Raw genomic sequence first — 18,392 nt, forward strand, 5'->3', positions numbered from 1 at the left:
GTTGTTGTTGCAGTCTTGGAGTAATTTTGGTTGGCTGCCCCCTGTTCCCAATTTTCTCCCATTTGTGAATAATGGCCATGTTTCCCAAAGGCTTGGAAATGGATTTATAATTTTTTCCAGATTGATGGACTTCACTCAGCTTCGTTTCTCATTTGTTCTTGAAATATTTTTTTTGTCTTGTGACTTGGTGCATTTGTTTTTGAGATCTTTATTTTGTCTGACAGGGACTGTTTAAGCGATATTTTGAGTCAACAAATTGTGAAATAATCAAGCCCGTGTGTGGCCATTAATGCTAATGAAGTAGTTGTGTCCTTATCTTAGAATCGAGTGTCCTCCTCTATTTTATTATTTACTAATTCTTCGTTTTGGGCCACATACACGCGAGGCTAAACAGTGATTAAAAAAATACGAATTCAAGTGTTATCAAAAATCATTCACTGCAGCAATCGAGAGGCAAATAATGACTTGATGATAAATGCTAAGTGGCAGTTTGTTTTGTGCCAGCTGATTATCATCATTGCTACAGTAAGAAATTGTGACTTTGGTCATATTTACTAAACTGAATAGTAATGCAGTAATGTATTAGTCAATAACGTAAAAAAAAAACGTTGGACGCTTTGACTGACAGCTTTGCTTAGCTGGAACTGCATTGTGTATGTTCCAGGACTACTCATCTTCATCTGGCCACAGGGGAAGCAAAAATTTGCATGCTTACTATAGTTTCTAGTGAACTGAAATCAACTGGGAATCTAATAAAGAAACATTTCCTTTTGAAAGATGGGATTCTTAAGGCTGGGCTTGTAAGCGCAGCCCTTCCATGTGTGACATATTGCATTGCGGAATCAGGGAGAGACAGATGTGTGAGTAAAGTTCAAATGTGTAGCATATTTCTAAAATTCTTATTTTCGGGGCAAAGCCAAAGCTGTTCAAATGTGCACTGGCCTATCTGCTTTAGTTCACTGGGCTGCATCTTTATATTTCCCTTTTTCTATTACATTCCAGTTGCCAAGGTCCAGGGAGGCTTTTCAATGTTATCAGGCCATGCTTTCTATTCTGTCTTCCCATTTTGTCCTGTTTATGTTTGTCCCTTTTTTTATTCTGATACGGTTTTCTTTTGTACAGTCACTGAGGTATACACATTTGGTTAAAAATAAAAAGGCTTTCTTTTGTACAGTCACTGATTTATTCACATTTGGTAAAAAAAAAAAGAAAAAACTTATTTTGCTGCCTTTTAGACATTGGCTGGCGATACTGTATTTAAGCATCCGTATAAATCGTCTTTTTAAATTTAAGATTTTGTATGGCCATGGTCTTTAAAGACATAAAAATACCTGACAAGCCCGACCCACCAATGTACAATAACAGGCCCACGCTCGAGCCAGCTGAGCCGAAATACCGAGCCGCGTGTCTCGGGGGCAGCTGCATTGGAGTTGCTAATGAATAAATGCGCCAGAGAGAGCCCGCCAACAAAGGAGTGAGAAGAAAGGAGAGATTTAGGAATGCAGCGACGGTGGCCGAGCCACAGTTGCATCCAGTGGGAGCTTGTTACTCTGTGCTCCCGGGGTCCCGAGGGTCACCGCAAAAGCAATTAGATCAGACATCAGTGACTGAGGAGTGGGAGCCGGAGAAGATGGAAAGACAGCATAGCGGGAAAGAGCGCAAGTTGGAATTTCCATTCGGTGGCTAAAGGGAACAACAGTAAGAGAGCAACGGGAGAGGAAGAAGAGAGAAAAAAATAGCATTAAAAAGGTGAGAGTGAGCACGAATGAAATGGAGGAAAGATAAATTGAGGCGAAAGCGGCGGTCAGGAGTTGGCAGGTCAAGCCACATGAAAGAGCCGAGGCATGCAACAAATGCTCGCCCGCCCATTCCCACCGATGTCAGCTGACATGAATTAGTGATCCGCTGGCTTTCAATAATGGACAAAGGTTGGGATTAGCAGTGTAGCAATACTGACGCCAATCTTAGGACAGGTGCTGGTATTCTATGTCGTCAATCGGATCACTAAATATGCTGCGATACTAAAACGCAGATACTTTTATCAGTTTGGATTAAAAGGGAATTGGGAAAACAAGAAGTTTGGTGGTGGATAAAACAATAAAGGTGTCATTTACATGACATATGCTGTCAGCTAATTTTCACCTCGGTCTCATTTTGCGGAATAAAATGACAATATCAGAGTTTCCATGACAACCTAAGGAACGTTTGAGTAATTGGTGCAGGCGGCAGGCGATAGAAGCAAGGTGGCGAGCCTCACCGGGGGGGGTCACCGAGTGTCACCACGCTGTCGGCACAAATAGCTTGTGGGGCAGCATAAATGTCACTTGATCTTACGTCTACATTTCCACACAACCGGAAATTAAACACGGTTTAGTTCACAGAAAAATGTCGGCTTGGGAGGCACTTTGTCACTTGTGAAGTTATACATTTTTATCTATTAGAATGTGATAAGTGCATCTTGATAAGTGGCCTTGCTGAATCTGTCCGTCAAATTCATCCGAATGAGAAAGAACTTCAACATGTATGCACTTTACTTGAAGTAGAAATTTAGAGGCATTTGGAAGGTACAAATGCGTAAGGTAGTTCAAGGGAAATATATCTAGTAGAGATTTGGGATAGTCTATTAAAATCACAAAGTGGCTAACAAACCTAAGCAAAATTAGGATAAGAATGAGCCCCACGTCTGATTCTGATTGGGAGAACTCATTTTCTTTATTTTAATTTCCTATTTACAACCGAACATCGTGTCGAAATTTATTTCCTTGGTATATTTCCCTCGGGTTGGGTTGGATTTCCCTTTTCATAACGATTCCGATGCGCTTGGAGATTCTCAGTGTTTCCAGTTTGTTGTTAGAGTGTATTTTGAAGATAAGGTTTTGTTGATATGCGCATAGGCAGGTTGTGAAATCATCGCAAAGAAAGCAGGCAAACAACAAGTGCAGCGTTTCTCTTCAGCAAGAACGCAAACACGGAACAGGGACAAAACCATAATGGCGCTCGGGGAAGGTACACAAGCACGGCGCCCACCACCGCAAGGCCTCGTCTCATTGGGCCCTTCACACGACAGGCCAACAATTACACGGCCGTCTGGATGTACAAAAGAAGCAAGAGAATCGTATCGGGTGATTTTGGAGAGAAGAGAAGCATGACACGCAGAAAAGGGAAAGCGGCTGAAGGTCCAGCGAGAGGTTGAAAGCGTAAAAACGGCAGCAAGAGGAGGAGGAGGAGGAGGTGACGGACGAGGCTTCAGACTTCTGCGGCTGTCTTTGGACTTAATGAAATGGATGGGCGGAGCGGCCGAGAGCAAGGCTTTACACTTCTTAGGAAAATGCTCTCGCAAAATGATTCCTGTAGTAAATTTTCTTTATACCGGCTATAAATCTCAGACCGAGCGTAGAGAAGCAAGGTTCTGCTTCCTCAAGAGTTTCTCTCACGTTCGGGGCTTTGGACAAAAGAAACGTTTATGCATTGCAGTCCAATAAACGGACGTGAAAAAAAAGATTTAATACCTGAAAAGGGGACAGTTCAAGGAGGAGAATTTTCAAAGAGGAAAACAGCAGAAATCTTCAAATAAAGGCAGTACAGATATTACTCAATAAGAAAATGTTCATTACATTACAAAACAATGAAAGATCTTTGTTGCTTTCATGTGCTTCAAATAAAACTGTATCGTAATTAATGTTTCCTGCCAATGCTGCAATGAAACCTCATTTTATTTTATGTTTTGCCTTTCAAATAAATTGCAAAGTTAAAAATACAAAAACCCCCCCACACACAACGTCTATCTCGTAGATTTCAAAAATAGGACTACATTATTCCACTCACAATCACAGAGCGCTGTAAATTATTTATGATTGTCACAATATTACTAATCATTAAATCCGGAAGCCAATGTTGCAAGATACATATTTTATCGCTATTTGTTTGAGCCTTCCAATCCTCTAAATGGGGGTCTGCGGCAGCAATTAGGGTCTGGCTGATTTCCCAGGCCGCCCCGCTGTACCCACCACACAAATAAGAAAGAATCCCGTTCCTATTTTGCTCCGCAGCCGTTCATCATGTTTTAAACCAATTTTGCGAATTATGGCAGGGCAGCCCAGCAGGTTGTCATTGGTCAGCTCCAAAATGTGCCACAGGGGTCATAACGGCAACTATAAATGTCCGTCACTGTGGCTTTCCTGTTAACGCTGAGGTTTAAGAAAAAAAAGAAAAAAAGCTGAATGGGCATCTTTGCAAGCCTTCGGAGCTAGTAACAGAATGAAAAGTCAAGTCTTATCATGTAAGTTTGGCTCGAAAATACTTGCTAAGCCTTAGGAGGGTAAAAGCTGGCTAATTCGACAGGACTTCAACTTCACCTTTTAACTCGCGGGACTGACTACATCGTGTCAAAAACAAGTGTCAGTGAAAAAGAGGCTGATTATCTTGATCAAAAAAAGACTTAGTGGGGTTAAGTGGCAGTTACCCACTTGAAGCTGACCCAAATGAACAGACAGCCTGTTGCCGTGCCAACTCACACGGGCCTGCGTGATGTCCATGCTCAAGAAGCTTTGAGGCATGATGACAGTAATAATATAACAGGAGGGGGAGGGGGGAAGGGGATTGTTGCTCAACTTCATATGACAGTTTTGCTGTTCTCACCGTCTACGGTTTAATATCGTGAGATAAAATTTGATTTTTAAATATCTATATAACAATGTCTTTGTATTCCGAATTAGGGCGAGTGTGTGGGGAGAGACAAAAAAAATAGTTCTTATTTCGTCAAAAACAAAGCACTTGAAAAATGACAACAGGGTCAATCGTCGAAATTCAGAAAAAAGTACGACGCAACAGCTGCCCGGACCATCGTGGAAAAAAACGGGTTGATGAAAGGCCTATAACTATCAACTGTCTTTAGAATGAATTTTCCTTTTGACTTTTCCAACATATAATACAGGAATCGGATGGAAGAGTAACAATTCACATTCCACATAGCTTCCATATTGTCTTGTCTACAAGGTGAATTGATAACTTCCCTAATACAGATAGTCCCTTTCACAAAGGGAATATTTCTTTTTTCTATCACAGTTCTGAAAATGTAGCATTTTAAATTACCCCCAGATTTCTCTGTCTACAATGTTCTAAAAATGAATTTTAGCTGTCTTTGCCAGTGGATTTGTTACATGTTGTAAATGACTCACTTCTCCCCAGGCATCCTTCCAACGTCACTAAAACCGTGGTTGTCAGGCCTGTCCTTCAATGAAAGCAATATAAGACGGAGCAAGGTCTTTTTGGCAGCAAAGACGCAGCGCTAGCCAGGGTCCACCTGGATACTAAAACACGAAATCATAAGAAATTTACAGATTCACTGTAAAATGAATTATATGAATATGTGTGTGTTTTCTTTTTTTTTTTTTTTACAAATACCGCAATGTCACTTACGTTTGAAAAAACAATTTACAGTATCATTTTATGATTTTCGACCGGCACTAATTACAAAACACCTCAATTAATTAAGAGTAAATAACACAACCTTGCTCCAGGCCCTGAAGTAATCAGCCTGTACAAAATGGAGAACTCCTCAGTCCCGTGACTTTGCAGGGACAGCTGATGTACGTCGTGGTGATGGCGTACGTAACTAACGGCGCGCTACACTTTGTCCGCTCAGCCATGGCTAATTGCTTTGCGGTTTGATTACCGCCATACGTTTTAATGAGTGCTTACCAACACATACTGTCCCTTTCACTTTGGACAAGAAGATGCAAGAGATGCGTGAGGCACAATGTTTATTCTATGTTCGAAAAGTGAAACGTGTCATGCTTATGACTGGCAATGGGAGATGGTATAGAGCTTAGAATGAATCATTATCTTGTGTTTAAAGAATAAAAGCTCCTAATTGTTTTGTCTGTTGGATGGATGCGGCTTCATTAGGATTAGCAGCACGCACCCCAGGGTGGCAAAACTGGATCAATGGACTCCTACCGTTCCCATAATAAGAAGACTGGTCTGTCGTCACAAGTGTGGTGAACTATTAAAAGGACCTTGATTAACAGTTTTTTCTCGTTCCCCCAAAAATACGAGGCTAAATATGTAGCTATATTTTATTTTGATGATCTTTACTCAATGCAATTTCCAATCAACCTTTAGGGATTTCTGACCTTCCAGGGAATTCTGAGTCATAGTCAGAACGACAATCATTTTCACGATCCAAGGCAAGATTCGGCAGCCAAGCAAGTCAAGGTCCAAAGCAAAATAAATACAAGCTCCTTTTTAAGAAATAAGTTTGTAACGCTGACAGTTTCACATTTGAGCAAAAGGAATAAGTTCCTTATGTCACAAATGGTAATTGACGATATAAAAAAGACTCCTAACCTCAGTAGGAAATCACTGGATTGTTTAAAGGATATCAAAATTTCGAGTGAGCCAGGCCAACGGTACTTTCCTTGTCAACACTCAACAGGTTGCAATTTTAAACCAATCACTGTTACTCACTGAACCCCTTGAAGGGGAAAGTAAAACAGCCATCTAGATTTCAGGTTTTCCTAAAACCTCCACAACTTGAATGTGTTTCATTTGAGAGCCAAATGACAGGCGTTGAATGACACCACAGACGCTATTGACTACAAGCATGTCTCTCAGAAAAGTTATCTGGACATGATAAACCAGAGAAAGTACAGGGAGAGGATCCGGAGACGACCACATTCAAACCGCAGTCAAGCTGCCAGATGACAGCCCGGCGAGCAGTTCCGTCATTGTGCAAGACGCAAGGTCGTCCATCTAACTCATCCAATATGTTTATTGTAGCTGTGCCACGCTGGAACACATGGATCCAAGGCCTCATCAAGTCGAAAGTGATTTGAAGCTGCACGTAATGGCGCTATCTATGAACCCTTTATTCTTGGCTGCTCATCAATATTTGGTGACTTCACGTCAGTGGAGTACAGTAGATGGAGAACAAGATTAGTATGAATGATAATTTGAGGAAAAATGATGTGGCAAATTTCCCACAGGACATGTGATTATCCTTCGTAGCACACAGTGGTTGGGAATCACCGGCTTAAGGTCAAACGTGGGATTCTATCAGCGGTTTAAAATTGCTATCACGTGAAAAAGATTACGCCGAAGGTAGAACGTATGCAGCGGCATAAACACGACGCCTACTCCAACTGGATGTTATCACTGAATAGCATCGCTTCAATTACATCACGCAACACCTTCGATTCCCTCGGTGCTGTTATCCTAACATGAAAATGTCAGGCCTTGCCAGAATATAGTAAACAATGTGAGCAAAACAAATGAAACCGGCATGCAAAAAAATGTTTAAGATTGGAATGGAGCTCAGGCATAAAAAATATAAACACACTACTGATCCAATTGTTGCCTCCACGTGGAACAGAGGGAAGAAACTAATTAGAAATTGGTAACTAAACAATGGTAATAACAATAGGGCCGTTTGACTCCGGTGACACACAGACATTAGGTATTCAAGAAAACATGGCTCCTTGAACCAAACACCCTTTGAAAAAGCCCATCTGCCAATTTGGAATGTATTTTCCAAAATGCAAAATTATGGGATTTTAGAATGATTAGCAAGAAGGCTAAGAAGAGAGCGGAAGGTTTATCTCTGTTCAAGATGCTCGACTCTACGTTTGCCTGTCCAAAGATGCCATCTCAAGCACAAGATAATCCAATAAAGTTGATAGCTAAGTGAATTTTGTTGAATCAGCCCGAAGCGGGCAAAAGCTTGAGATGCGTAAGACAAGAGTAAGAAGAGAGTGAAACGGAATAACTGAGAGGACAGGTTTCAGAAATGAGACTGAAATCATAATTTAGAACCATTCTTTGTCTTTTCCTATGACATCATTATTGTCATGTTTTGTTTAAGGAACACAATTTGGAAATGTCTACAATTACTCATCAACACAAACAAAAATATTCTGTGGCATTAAAGAGAAACCAATTTTTTACTCCAAAAACTAAAAAATCTAAATTCCTCATTTGGATTCTGTTCCTCCCTTTGTGCCTATTCCGTTTAGAAAAGTAAACGCCCGAATTGATTGAATTCTGCTTGTTCAATTTTATCTCCCTAACCTTCAGCTCCTAACCCAAATGAAATGGAAAGAATTTGCTCGCCGGCCGACGCAGTGCCTTTGATCCCCGTCTCTTTCCCACAGCAGTGGATATTAGAACCTGCATCCTTAAAAAGAGATATTTAGTCAGCTGGTGAACTATTTGGACAGACAGGATGGAGAATACAGAGTCGGAACAGCAACAGCGGTGCAGCTTTTATGAGACAGTGTGTGATGTATGGGACTATATCTTTTCTGCCCATCAATTCTCTATAGATTCCAGATGATAAGAGTCCTTGCTCTCTACTTTCTTCCTCGTTCTCTCTTCTGTCTCAATGTTGCTCTGTGATCTGCCGCTTTCAACAACCAGACATCTTTTGGACCTTTATTCTCATGTTTATCCTTCTTTTCCTATTCAGTCTTTTCTTTCTCCTCTGTTCTGGTCGCTTTGATTTCTCGTCTCTGCCCCGCTGCCCTCTTCTTGTGCTTCAAACCATCACAGCCCTTTCTCCTTACAGCCAAAGCTGCTTCTATCACTTCTTCTTTAGTCTTCACGTCTAACCGTTATGCTTTTATAGTAATGCGTCTCTGTATAGTCCAGAGTGTCGAGTTCCTGTATGAGAAACCACCCCCTGAAGGGCGATACGTGTTAGCCGGGATACACATTAGCAGTGTTGAGTAAAAGGCTATGACAAATGACAGGAGACGAACAGTAGGGAGGCCGGCGGTCACCCGGCCTGCAAAAAGAGCTCAAGCGCACTCCATCGCGAGGCTCGGCGTCAAATCGAAGCAAATCCTTCCCAAACGCCATATCGTATTCGAGCGTAATCTCGTGCTAGCTATGCTCATTACAATCTCAGCGTGGGCCCTAAATGGGTAGCACGGGAGGGGGCGCTTTTGGGCCGGGATTTTTTCCATCAAATGTTTTGTGTGCGTAACTAGATGGGAAGATGCGGTACGGCTATCACAATGAGACAAAAGCCAAGGTATAAGGGTGTGTAATGCATCATGACACTTCACGCAGCTCAAGCGGATTTACAGTGTGAATCATTCTCTCCCATAGGAGACAAAAAAGCCAGGGAGAATGTTCATTTCCGCAGCCATAAACCAACATAATAGGCAACGCGCTGACATGCGAACATGTTTGCATGCCTCGCAATCAGCACGCTGTGATGCATGGAGATTGTCGACATGACGAGCACTGGCATGTGTGCGTGTCTGCGGGTTCCAAGCGGACCCATACTTTGACCACCCCTACTGTCACGCTAGGTGATTTCCATCGGCGTGAATTCAGACTGTCGTAATTGTGCAGGGTGATAAAACGCCTGCGTAAAAATACACATTTCAACCTCTGAAAGATACGCTTGGAGATCCAAACACCTTTCAGCACCTCCCAGCCCCCAGCTGACATTTAAGGAGGCCGAACCGATGGAGAAAACCACGCTGCCAAAACTCGGGGAGTTGATTGAAAAAACAGAAGCATAAATTGGAATAAAAAATAACTTGCAGAAAGATGGCGGAGGGGAAAAAAAAAAAAAGATCATTTCCTTGCATACATCATTTTTCTTGCATGCTTAAACAAACATGTGCATATAGACACACAGACGCACACATGCACAGCAGAAGTAGACTTGGACCCGTTTGCGTCCCAGTCTGCCAACTCTGTTTTATGTCTGGGCTTTGATACAAATCCGCTCAGCATGAGAGCTCCGTCCACCACCTGAGGTATATGTGTTTATGTATTGACTACGAATGTCCACCACCTGTTTCGTAGTGACACAAGCCAACCTCCGTCCACTTTCCACATGAAGCTGGTCCTCATTAATCAATACAAAGGGGGGGAGAGGGAGAGAGAGATGATAGATAAAGATTCAAAAAAATGAAATTAAATGGGTTCTACCGACAACAATATGGACAATATGAATGTTCAAGTTGAGAGAGGAAAAAGAGAAAAGGAGACAAAGTGAGAAAGAGAAACACAAAGAGAGGAAAAAGAGAAAAGGAGACGAAGTGAGAAAGAGAAAAACAAAGAGAGGGGAGAGACAGGAGTGAGAGAGAGGAGCGAGAGAGAGCGAGAGAGAGCGAGAGAGAGCGAGAGAGAGCGAGAGAGAGAGCGAGAGCGAGAGCGAGAGCGAGAGCGAGAGCGAGAGAGCGAGAGAGAGAGAGAGAGAGATTTCCACGAATCTTGTGTTGAAAATAAGTTTGCCTAAAAATCTCTACTTAATGTTTCCAGTAAAAGATTAAGTAAACTTAGTCACATAACCATTTCTTGGTGGATACAAGGAACTATCAATAGAATCACAGAAATCCTTAATTAAAGAATAATAAAATTAAGTAAAGTTACTAATTTACCAGAATTTTGCCCTTATCCACATTGTGGCCCTATCTTTTTTGGATACTGTCAAATGATGTCATGCTTATTGCGCTGATATGAAGATCAACGCTTGAAGTGGTTCATTCGCTGACAATCGGGATGGGATCAATTCCCACTCAACAAATAATTGACAACTCGCCCAGCAATTCACTAGCAGCCATCCCAGCGTTGCACCCCAAAGCCATTTAGAATGGGCTCAGTGTCTCACGCTGTGAAATACATAAATCGGAGAGGGGAGTGAAGGTGGGCGGCGACTTTCAACCAACCTAAACTACTTTAAATACTCTAAATGAAACCCGCGGTGAAAACATGACAATGCGGAGCAACAATGTTTTACCTCATCCGACATCCTGACAACAAGGAAATAAACACGAGTTGACAGCCAATCAGACCTTCCATCTGCCGGTCTGCCTCACAGTGGTTGGCTCGCATGACAAGTGCTGAAGGAATAATTTTGTTGGAGGACACACACCAGGGAAGAGGGGGGGGAAAAAAGCTAGGGGCAATTCAGACTGAGAGGGTTGGCCAGCTACATGGCAACTCAGGGGCAACTTGATTGGTGGAGGCTTGCGGAGGAGAGAGGCAGGCAGGAATAAATTTCGGGGGTTGCGGGATGCTGTCTCGATATGACATCTTTGGAAGCTATTCAATCTGGAGCCAAATTCTCCAGTTGCTTCTCGCCTGGCACATGTGGCAGGGAGGTTACAAGTGTGAGCTCACCCCCTGTCAAAGTCACCCTCTGGATAAGGTGGATTTCTAGCGAGGAGGGCAGAAGAAGGGAAAGGAGGGAAGAGCAGATGAGAAATATAAAGCAAAAAAAGGAGCAGAAACAGAAGCATCTGGTGGTTGTCAGATGAAAAAAAACATCCAATTATTGTTTTTTTTTAAAGAAGGAAACCATTTTGGAGAACTAAATCAACTTCGACAGTTATCACAGTACACCAGATTTAAAACAAAAATATTGATCACAACAAATAACACAAAAATGAATGAATAGAAGAATGAACGAACAGATGGATGAATGAAATTCGACTGTTTTTATCTATCTCAGGCGGCGGCCATTTTGCCACTTGCTGTCAACTGACAATAATATCACAGTTGCTCCTTAATGACCATCCATGGCTCACCCGTTTTCCGAGTTTGGTCATAAAATGTCCGTCCCCTGAGATAGATAAAAACGGGTGGCTTTTAATGGTTAATAAAGAAAAAGAAAACAAGAGCCTTTAGAAACTCAAGTCATGTTGGCATGAATGAAAGAAAATGGAATGGCAAGAGGTGGCGACATAATAGGACGGAGCAGGAGAAGGCCTGTGGAACAAACAGCGGGTAAGTGAGTGAAGCTGTGACTCACTTCCATCAAGCACCGTTCACAGAACCAAGTGGTGATTGTGGCTGAGGTTCATAACAAGACCAGAACATTCCACCCACAGCCTCTTGTTGAAGTACATTAAGCAACACAAGTACACTGAAGTGTTTGTGAACTGAGCCAGTGAATAAAAGAATGACTCCTTAAGTGAGAATAAAATAAAAAAAATTGCTTCGAGTCTATAGTGCCCATGTTCACGCAAAGAAAACAATGCAATTATAATGCCATCACAGCATCTTTCCTAAGCCAATTTCATTAACACGCATCTTGTGTTCAAACAATGCAATACCAGCTACGTATTAATACTGCATTTACAAAAGCATGGCGCTCAAGTAGGCTCAATATTTGCTCTTTGCATTATTTATTATTTGCATTATTTATATGTGGTACCCGCAGACAAATGAGCCAAACGTCGCAGCAGGAGAAAAGTCATTTAACATTCTGTTGAAAACGGCACATCGTACGGGCGGGCGGTGTTGCCTCTCCACCACTCGGGCAAAAAAGTCAAGAAAACCAGGATGAATACAACATTGTGACAGAAACACTCAGATGTCACAAAGCGAGAAAAAATAATTAAATTAAATCCTGTTTACTGTATGGAGGTAACAAGTGCACATAATTGTGATTTTGACTTTTTTTTCCACACCATATCGTTGACAAAATATTGAAAAGATGTTTTATAGGCAGAACTGTCCCTCAAACGCTTATATTTATGTATATTATTTGATGAAAAATGAATAATTTTGTTATATATATATATATATATATATATATATATTTTTTTTTATTAGTATTGGTTTCTTTGTTTTATGATTATTATTTGTTTTATGTCATTTTTATATGCAGTATCTACCGCACTGTTTCAGCGGCAGGTGATTTTTTTTTTTTCAAGTGCTCTATAAATAGAGTTTTGAATAGATGGTTGCCAAACAACAATATATAATTCCAAATCTATAAAAGCTTCAAGGCGGAGTAAGTTACCTACCTATTAAAATACAAATCATTCTCATGTCAAAATAAATGTAAAGCTATGCTTTGACATCACAATGAGCTTTGGCAGTGAGGTAAGTTTTACAGTACCTTGCAGCCGCCTATTATATCTTGTTGCTTAAGTCTCGCCTTTATTCATATAAAAATGATTGACAGAATTACAAAAAGTAATACACCACGATTTCCAAAATCAATGCCTCTCTGAAAATAAAACTATTCGTACGGCTTTCAGAAGCTTGTTACTATTGTGGCTTGCACGTCTGCCTCAAAGATCCGAATTCTACACAAACAACAGCTTCCTCCCGTATCCCGAAGACGGTTTATTTGAATAGTGTCATTAGATTGTCCAGGTGCACCAAATGAAGTGTCGTAACACAGGAGGAAAATTGCAACATTTCAACAGCATGTACAGAATATTCATGTCGTGTATAGTGCATTCAGCAGAAGGCACCTGGATTAGAGCAATGACATCATGGGAGGAAATGAGGGAACAGCGACGCGGCTACGTTCGCTTCAAGTACCCTGCTGTCTGCTAATCGTATTTCCTCAAGAGGCTTTATCTGCCAACCGGTGACATCACAACTGTAGCGACTGCCAGTTGGCATCCGACAAGTTCAACGACACGATGACAGCCCGACGCGGACTACCGAGTCCAAAAACCTTTTATCGCTCCCTTTCATTCAGACGGGGAAACTCGGAGAGGCACAAACACAATCCGTCGTCGTCCTTCATCCATCCTCTCCTCCCGGACGCACACTCATCTTCTAGCGTTTCATCCAAGAGACCGAACAGAGTCAAACCCTAGGGGAGGACGGGTATTGTCCGAGCGCAATTATCGTGTACTGCCCGTCTGCTCGGCTGTTTAGGGACAAAGGGGCCTTCTCTGCTGATGAGCCGAGCAGCGTGTGAATAGGAGGTTAGACATCTTAGCCTTTTCCGTACTCGTTGACATTCAATCTGCCATATACGCATCCCGGCGGATCTGATAACATGAAACAAAGCCCCGAGAGAGCGGGAGGAGAGTTAAAGTCCGACGCTAATGGCTTCAGCATTGTGTGTAAATTTCAGCTTATCTGCCTGCTCTCTGTGTTAAGAGACCGGTCAAGGGCGGAGGGAAGAATAAAGTGCGCGACCGCAACATGGCTGGCCGACCGCTGCTCATCTTAGTGTAAAAGGTTACAAGCGGGGCATGACGGTGTAAAGATCCACGGATAAAAGACGTCAACGTCAGGACATGTTTGATTCATGTGCTGATCAAAATGGAAGGACAGAAATTTGTTTGGGGAATGGGTAGATTTTTCCTGGAAATGACAAAAGCGAAACTATCTTGCTAAGAGATCAAATTTGCCATCATCATCATCATATTTTCACAAAAGGTCTGACATCCAAATGAAGTCAAATTGTCAAGAAAATAACAACAGAGGTTCTCAAACTTTGGTACCATGAAAAATCACACTTAGCTCACCATCACGGTCCAATCCGTCTCTCTAGTAACGAGTTCAGTGAGAAAGTCGCTAAAATAGCAAAATTGGAGGTAAAAAGAAATGACATGGTGGATTATCCTTTTAATCCCCCAATCCATTTGCGAGGGGGCTTAACGTCTAATATGCTGCTAGTACAGTAGTTACCTGCATGGCTTTCTTTGTTAACCTCTTTCAAGTCTTATTGTACCCAATTAAATGTCATTTGCAGTTTTACACAAACAATGGCAAATTCATTTGGAGGTGAGACTAATCAATCATCCAAGAAAAGGCGTCTGGATTTTCCTCGGCAATCCTCAATAAATTCTGAGAATAACCTCAACATCTTACTCAAGATTTCACTTCAACATACGGCTTACTACTCTCCTCATCACACTCACTTATAGAGTCATTAGTGCCCAGTCTCACCACTAAGCAAGCCTTGAACGCAGACGGTTGCGGGTAAATTACAGCGAGTTCACCTTGTTGACTTGAATCGGCGCGTCCTCGCCGCGCACACACTTACACACCCTTAGGGTAGGTAAGGGGAGCAGGTGTTGGATGTAATGAGTTTGTCTACAAGCTGTTGTAAAATGACAACTGGGAGTGTGGGCCGCCATCGTTGGCAGATAGACTGTTTTTTTGTACACAGAACACAAGCACGCACAATAACCGCACTCAACTTTTATGTGTGTGAAAGCGCTGGGGTGCTCATCCCCCCCCCTACATGAACACGCAAGTTGTTTTATATATATATTTTTTTTTTTTTTTTTATATATATATTAGAGATGCACCGATCCGATATCTGGATCGGATATCGGTCCCGATATCAACAAAATAGATGGATCGGGTATCGGAAAATACAGCCGATCTGTGAGCCGATACTTTCCTTAATCTATTGGGACGCGGGCTACGTCATACGCTAGCAGCACGTGTGCCGCATGCCACGAGAGTTTTCTAAACAAACGCAAACATGGAGCGAACGTTCGCTTCTCTTCCCCGGGTTGCTAAGCGGACGTCAAACCCTGCGCGTTCGCTTCTCTTCGGGTTGCTAATGGGACGTCAAAGGCTGCGCGTTCGCTTCTCTCCCGAATTGGGGGGGGGGGGGGGGGGGGGCTAATCGGATGTCAAACGCTGCGTGTTCGCTTCTCTTCCGGGGGGGTGTTAATGGGACGTCAAACGCTTTGTGTGGCGGGCTCCATCTAGTGTGGAAACTGAGAAGCTGAGCTCAAGCTTCTTGTGCGGGTCATATTCAATTATGTTTTCAGAATTTGCTGCGGGCCAATAAAAACTGGACCGTTAGTTTGGACACCCCTAATTTAGAGCAGAGAACTGTGTAGTCTGCCTGATGCCATTGCCTTTGGTCTTTTCTGTTCCACATGTAGAGTTATGTAGCTTCTTAAATAAAATCGGAATTATTATTTCAGTGAGTTCAATTATTAAATTGAACTCACTGAAATACAACGACCTAGTCGACTTTAAAACCATCCAACTCATGTACAAAATAAAAAATAATCAATTACCAAACAGTATCCAGAGGTTGTTTGAGTGGAGGGAAAGTACCCATTATTTAAGAGGAACACGTATGTTTAAAAGAGATTTGGTGAGAACAAACTTAAAGTTACATTGTATAACAGTTAGAGGTGTGGAACTATGGAACACCAGCAGTGACGAATTAAAGAACTGTAGTACCTTACCTAAGTTTAAAAAAATGTATAAGGACAAAATATTGACGGGATACCGTAACATGCTGTGAAGTTGTTTAAGTTGATTTGTATTTTAATGAGAAAATATATGGTATATATATGTATGTATATGTGTATATATGTGTATATATATGTATGTGTATATATATATATATATATATATATGTATGTGTGTATGTATGTATATATATATGTATATATATATATATGTATGTTTTTTTTTTCTTTCTTTAATATATTGACTATGGACAAATTCTTGACAGAATTAAATAGAAACATGTAGTTACATGGGGTAGAGTCAGATAAGCTTAGGCTTCCTTCTACTCCCTTTTTGAACAAATATGATTTTACGATAAAGGAAAATTATGATGCAATATCTTTTTTCTTTTATATTCTATTGTATTATGGAGTTATCATTTTTCTGTATTTTTATTTTTTTCTTGTATTTCTTTAATGTTCGAAATAAACGTTTAAAAAAAAAAATCAACCATAATATCGGATCGGTATCGGGTATCGACCGATACGCAAAGCCACGGCATCGGTATCGGTATCGGAACTGAAAAAGTCGGATCGGTGCATCTCTAATATATATATATATATTTTTTTTGATTAACCAATAACTTCTACTTGTTCATAATAATAATTGTGCTTAAATCAAAGATTTTAGCCCGCAATTAATGTATTTAATCCATCCCCGGCTGGACTGATAGCAAACCCAAACGTCAGTCTAAAAGCCTGGCTTGTCTCTGGGCACTTTGTTATTTACCTGAAAGCACCGCGACCGGGACATTTATTAGATGAAGAACCCAGTAAGCGCTCGAAGTCCAAACAGACTATAGTGCAGGTGCACTTACTTGCATCGCTGTCTTTTAATTTTTCTCCCTAACCACGTCCGTCCTCACCTCGCTCCAGTGTTTCAGTGGCGGACCAAAAAGCTATCTGGGAAAAAACCTGCATTTGCATTTATCAATCCATTAATCTGTCTAAAAGCAGCTCCTTCACTTCCTCCATTGCTCCGTCCCTCAATGCTCATTAGTCTCCCACATAGCCTTTCTTTTCTCATTACTTTTTGCAGTCCAGCTTCTTCACCAAAAAAAAAAAAAGGATGATGTTAGAATAAATTATGGATTTTTTTTTTTTTTAATAGAGACAAGCTCTACAGTGTCAAACATGGGAATTCATGAGGGCTTAATAGCGGAGACCTTACTATGAATGAACCACGGGAAGATAGCGCCATCATTTCTGCAGTATCAAATTAATTGAGTGAAATTCCAGTAGACAAATGAGCGGGAGAGAAAGAATCTCAACGGTTGACTCCAAACCCAGATAATTAACCTCACTCATTAAGCACACTTTAACAGTTATACAGAGGATTTAGAGGGAGACCAAATTAATTATTACCAAAATACTTCTGATTACTGCATAAATGCATTGTTTAAGAGTTGAAGGGCATTCGTCTAAAGGAGGAAAATTGGCAAGCATATTCGGCCAAACTCAGAATGTTGAGACTATCGATTGTCAAACGTTAGAATGACAATGTCAGATGATGGCAAAACTGCTCGGCCAATGAGTGACCAGGAGTGATTTACGCTATCGATATTGTATTGACGTAGCTCCGGCTAACAAGTTGTGGTGGCTAAAATAGCTTTCGAATAAAAAAAAAAAATCCCCCTTTATCCATGGCCAGCTGATCATCTTCAAATGGGAACATCTATTTCACTGAAAACTAATTTGGGTGTGAAAATTTAAGTCTTCCGAGATTCCTTGTGTGTATATTCAGATGAGGTAATTCCAACAGATAGAAAATGAAGCTTATTTCATTCTCACAAGGCTTTTTTTCCAATCTGATTTCCATTACGATGCCGAAGAAAGAAGGGGAGGGGGAGTTGATTGTTTTGTTTGGCTCCTAAGGCCACAAAGAACAACTTCACTAATACAATGGAACCGGTAGTAGAACTGAAAACATTTCAAGTTTGATAAATGTCAGTCACTCATCTTTTCGCTCAACCAAAATAACAACTGTGACACAAGGGAGGATCTTCATGATGGCTCTCGGAGGGAAAGCACAACTGTAATGTGGCTGTGATCAAAATTCTTTTGACCCGCGTGGCCTTAACAAACACGATTTGCATTTGAACACATTGAAAGAAATATACCATTCGGTCAAATTAGATGTCCAGAAAAAAAGTCAAGACAATGGCTCCAAGGCAGCAAATAAAGAAACAAAAGCGAGTGGGAAAAGTTACAAAGACTGAAATTAAAGAACATTGGCTACAAGCACTACAATGTGAGGAAAAAAACTGAAGATACAGGGTGCAGAAGGGGTCTCATCGTAATTGCTGGCACTAATGACTATAATAACATACCTTCACACTGGGCCGCCTTTGTTGATTGCAATCATTGTTAAGTGCACACGTTTGAGCCAATTAAGAGCAACATCAACTTCATTGT

At 41.2% G+C, this 18,392-nt stretch overlaps 1 protein-coding gene across 3 annotated transcripts in view; it reads right to left on the reverse strand.

Annotated features, from left to right (window-relative positions):
- fbxl17 (F-box and leucine-rich repeat protein 17) overlaps positions 1–18,392 on the reverse strand; it is a 144,114-nt gene that overhangs the window by 47,570 nt on the left and 78,152 nt on the right. The window lies entirely within an intron of this gene.

The sequence above is a fragment of the Syngnathus typhle genome, linkage group LG5 (assembly GCF_033458585.1).
Source record: "Syngnathus typhle isolate RoL2023-S1 ecotype Sweden linkage group LG5, RoL_Styp_1.0, whole genome shotgun sequence".
NCBI classification, from domain to species: Eukaryota; Metazoa; Chordata; class Actinopteri; order Syngnathiformes; family Syngnathidae; genus Syngnathus; species Syngnathus typhle.